The following is a 5,545-nucleotide window of genomic DNA, read 5'->3' as shown; positions in this document are numbered from 1 at the left end:
GTTTGTAATTAGTACAGAATTTATATTTGTTTATAAGTCATCAATAGAACCTAACTCATGAATCAATTACTGATTTCACCCTACAATGATCTGTAGCAAAAGATATTAACTATCTCTTAACCAGAAGATCTTTTGTGAAGTTTGGAAGGTAGGAGATGAGGTAGTGGCAGAATAGAAGCTGTGAAGGTGGGTCGTGAGTCGTGCTTGGGTAGCTCAGATGGTAGAGCACTTGCCTGTGAAAGGCAAAGGTCCTGAGTTCGAGTCTCGGTCCAGCACACAGTTTTAATCTTCCAGGATGTTTCATATAAGCACACACTCTGCTGCTGAGTGAAAATTTCATTCTGGAAACATCGCCCAGGCTGTGGCTAAGCCATGTCTCCGCAATATCCTTTCTTCCCGGTTTGCAGAATAGCTTCTGTGAAGTTTGGAACGTAGGAGATGAGGTAGTGGCAGAATAGAAGCTGTGAAGGTGGGTCGTAAGTTGTGCTTGGGTAGCTCAGATGGTAGAGCACATTCCTGTGAAAGGCAAAGGTCCTGAGTTTGCGTCTCGGTCCAGCACACAGTTTTAATCTGCCTGGAAGTTTCAATTACTAACTTTCCGATAAAGAAGAATAAAAATGTGGAATATCCATTCAGCTAATGGCAGAACATGTTAGCAACTTTTTCATTCATTTAGTTTCAGAGTTATTTAGATATCTTGTAAAAATATTGTTACTGAAATATAATCTCACATTTTGGCAAGGTAGCCAGTGTAATTTCATAGAAATTATTGTTGTACCTAAACGTCCTCTGCCAAACAAATCTTATTCCCCTATTCAATTATTAATAAATGGAAACCTGTCATTGTAAGTTGTAAAAACACAACAAATAACAATAGCTGAATGTAATTCCAATTATTGTAAATCTATATAGGAACTTTCTCAGAATCCATTTTAGTCAGTCAGTCGAATGTTGTGAAAGGTAAAAGATCTATGTCAACCAAACCAGGGAAATGTATCTCAGATGCTTTAGCATCATTTATAAGTCAAAAAAGGTATTTTCTTTCATCTAAATTCCTTGTTTAGGAGTTTATTTAGTGACTTTTATTGATGATGGATGGTGAATTCGTAATTACGTTCATGAACTGTATTAATCTTCAACATTATTCACTGTGACTACTGAATCAGAATATGAACAGAGTTATCTCTAATAGTTACTTACTGTGCACATTGTTTTTACACTGATTTAACAGGAAAATTTGGAGGACAGTGTGTTAAGAGTTGTAGTTCTAGTTGATTTTTTGCCTATTGATCAGTTTTACAATGATTTTAGACATGTTATGTTGCAAATTTATGCAGAAATAAACAAATTTCTTGGAAATTTATTATTTGATACATGAAATAATTCTGAAGTAATGTTTACTGATAATATTTTTACTCAGTGATATATGACAGCCTGCATTCATTTATGCAACAGTGTAACACACTTAGGGAAAGACTGTAATCTTTTTTTTGTCATACTGCTAATAATAGGAGAACTAAGGACTACATTGTTTAGTTCATCTATGTTAAACTCACAGCATAGAACTATAGATGTAGAGTAGGCATACAGTAAAGGTTGTCCTTCCTACAAACTGCATCGACATAACCTTTCTTTTATTGTTGTTGTTGTTGAAGGTAAGCGAAGCGCTACACAGCCAGTGGAACTGTACAGAGAGCAATATCCTGACAAGATCCCATCTTCCCGATGGAAATTTTCTTGTCTTGTTGTGATGCTTCAGGAAGCAGGGAGTTTTAACCCATGAAAAAGCAATTATCATAGCACTTGCACAGATGAAACTGCCGAAGTTACTGTTCTCACTTCCATTTCTATGAATCCACATGTGAGCACATGACAGCTTGGAAACGAGACTGGCATTCCTAAAACCAGTATACATCATATTCTTATGCGACACCGGTTCCACCCATACTGTGTACACCTACATTAAGAATTGCATGGGAATGATTTCCAGAATCGTGTACAGTTATGTTAGTGGGCACAGCAGAAAAATCCTTGCCAACCCAAACTTCTTCTCCAATGTTCTATTTACTGATGAATGTTCCTTCTCAAACAAAGGACATATAAATACAAGGAACATTCATTATTGGTCCAGCGACAACCCACGATGGCTTAGACAGTGGAACATCATTGTCAATTGAGAGTAAATGTCTGGCGTGGGATGCTTGGTACGAGGCATGTTTTTTAAGTAAAAACCATTTTGAAATTAAAAAAAAGATGTACTAAGATAATGTTACTTTTGCATGAAAGCCTTTACCTTAATCTATGCACTGACACCATTACAGTCTGATTCTTCCCTGTTTACGTTGTGTACTGAGTGTTTAAGATGCCTCCGATAATCGTGAGTCCCACCGACTGTTAAGTACAGGCTGTTATAAGATTTCTTAGTGTTAAAGGCCTAAAAGTGATAAAAGTGATCGATATTCGTCGTGAGATCTGTGCAGTTTACGGACAAAACATTATGAGTGATGGAATGGTAAGAAAGTGGGTGAGAGCATTTAAAGATGGCAGCACAAATGTGCACGGTGAACAACTGAGTGGGCGCCCTTCATTCATTAATGAAAGTTTGGTGCAGGAAGTGGACAATAAGTTGACAGGAAACTGATGCTTTACAATTTCCTCCTTGCAGGATGACTTTCCTTATGTTTCTAATAGTGTTTTGTATGGCTTTGTGACTGAGCACTCGAATTACCGAAAATTGTGCGCACACTGGGTACCGAAAATGTTGACGGATGTGCACAAAACCAAACGTTTAGACAGTGCATTGACTTTCCTTGAGTGGTACCGCAACGACGGTGATGATTTCTTAAGCCAAAGTGTTACGGGCGATGAAACGTGGGTAGCCTACGTCACACCAGAATCAAAGCAACAGTCCACGGAAGTTGAGCAAGAGCATCATTTTGCTACAAGACAATGCCCGTCCGCATGTGAAGAATCAGACCAAAGATCTCATCACATCTTTTCGGTGGGAAACTCCAGATCATCCTCCGTACAGCCCCTGTCTTGCGCCCAGTAACTACCGTCTGTTCCTGCGCTCGAAGAACCGCCTGGGCAGTCAGCGTCTTCAAGACGATGACGAAATCAAAACAGTGGTGATGCAGTGGTCAACTTCTATGAGGAGGGTGTTGAAAAGCTGGTACAATGTTATGACAAGTGCCTCAATATTGACAGAAATTATGTAGAAAAGTAAATTAAGGTACAGGCTTTCATGTAAAAATAAAATTATTGAGATATCTTAGGACGTCTTTTTTTTTAATTTCAAAGTGGTACTTGCTTAAAAAATATGCCTTGTACTACAATTATTGGTCCTTACTCCATCAATGGTAGCCCGAACGGCACAGCATACGCCAACTTCCTCCGATGAATTCTTCCTCCTCTTCTGGATGAAGTGCTGCTAAGAACCAGAATGCTTATGTGGTATCAACATGATTGATATCCAGCACATAATGCCTTGCGTGCATGTTGTGTTATGAACCGAAGGTATCCTGCCAGATGGATCGGTCGAGGAGGAACATTTACTTGGACTGCTAGGTCTCCTGGTTTAAATCCTCTGGACTTTTTCCTTTGGGGATGCATTAATGACGTTGTCTATCACGAAATTCCAACATCTCCAGAGGTCATCAGGGAACACTGGAAGCAGTAAATAATCTTTTCATTCAACCAGTGCATCAGTGTATTGGCGTCCAGGGTCACCACTCTGAGCACCTTTGAATGTTCGACTCCTGGGCAACGGTACAGAAAAGTCACAGCCAATTTTGTGTTATGTTTTTACTTGGTTTTCATTTATTTTCTAACAACTCCAGCAAGTGGATGAGTTTGTGATCCTGGGCTCAAAGTCAATGTTGTGTTGTATAATAAATAACTTCGTGTTTCAGTGAATGGTAGCCTGTAATACATTTTTAAATAGGTCTTTAGGAGAGGAAATGAATTACAAAATAAAAAATACACATTGTCATTTAAAAACTTCATAACACTGTTCACATCTTTGTAAAAAACAAAGCTACAACGAAGGCAATCATGCTGATTGATGTCCCCCTGATGGCTAAAGAACATTTGCTTGAAACATTTTGTAATTTGCATCTGGACAAACAGTTATTTATGGTGGTCAAGATAAATGAGACACCCGGTATATGCCATTTTATTTAATGATTTACCCTCATGATTTATTTGTAATGGTGTGATCAAGCCTTGTGAAGACCTGAACTGCATGTGTTGTGTTTTATCTAAATTCAGTGACATTCCATTTGCAAAAACACTGGTTATTAATTTTTAAGTAAGTATTATTTATATTCTTCATTTGCTGAACTTACCCCATTAGGCTTCATTATAACACACTGTCAGCAAAGAGAACTGTTTCTGCTTCTCAGATTTATGATGGAAGGTCATTTAATACAGGATGATGCAGCTAAGACCTTCACTTCAGGTGCTTCCTAACCATTTAAGGTATTATAATGCTATTTTTGTCCCAAATAAATTCTGTGGAAGTCCTCGCTAAACAGCATACACAGCCGAGTGTCATCATTCACAACTGACCATTTGTGGCAGTTACACTTTGAATTTCGCACGGTACACTCCTGATGAAATATCGGTGGTTGTCGACGATGTTACCTGATGCATTCCTGTAAGTTATTTGAACACTGTATAGGCAAGGTGAAACTCAGGTCTCACATCATATTGTCTCTTTTTGTAGCTATTTTTCAAATGGATCTATACTAATTTCTGCTTCTAGTATTGTAATTCTAAAAGGGACGAATTCAGCAGTGTTTCACTCTTCAGAACCCGATTAGTGATTCCAGAGATATTACAGTATTTATAAGATGGGGTTTATCTGTTTTGAATGTAAAACAAGTTTCTGTCTTACATAGACGTTGGTGCTGTGACACTGACGAGCCAAAGAAACTATTACACCTGCCAAATATTGTGTAGGTTCCCCGTGAGCACTCAGAAGTGCCACAACATGACATGGCATGGACTCAACTAATATGTGAAGCTGTGCTGGAAGGAACTGACACAACGAATGCTCTAGAGTTGTCCATAAATCCATAAGAGTGTAGTGGGGTGGATATCTCTTCTGAACAACACTTCACAAGGCATCCCAAATATTCTCAATAATTTCCATGTATGGTGACCAGAGGAAGTATTTAAACCCAGAAGAGTGTTCCTGGACCCCTGGACCCACTCTGTAGCAATTCTGGTTGTATGGGGGTGTTGCATTGTTGTGCTGGAATTGTCCAAGTCCGTCAGAATGCATAATGGACATGAATGGATGCAGGTGATAGGACAGGAAGCTTACATACATGTCACCTATCAGACTCACATCTAGACATATCAGGAGTCCCATATCACTCCAAGTGCACATGCCCCACAGGATTGCAGAGCCTCCACCAGCTTAAACAGTCCCCTGCTGACATGCAGAGTCCATGGATTCATGAGGTTGAGTCCTTGCCCATAAATGTCCATCCACTCAATACAATTCGAAACAAGACTCATCCAGCCAGGTGACATGTTC

Source organism: Schistocerca gregaria, chromosome 11 (genome assembly GCF_023897955.1).
Source record: "Schistocerca gregaria isolate iqSchGreg1 chromosome 11, iqSchGreg1.2, whole genome shotgun sequence".
Taxonomy (NCBI): Eukaryota; Metazoa; Arthropoda; class Insecta; order Orthoptera; family Acrididae; genus Schistocerca; species Schistocerca gregaria.
The sequence above is the reverse complement of the archived record's forward strand: the minus strand, read 5'-3'. Positions refer to the sequence as shown.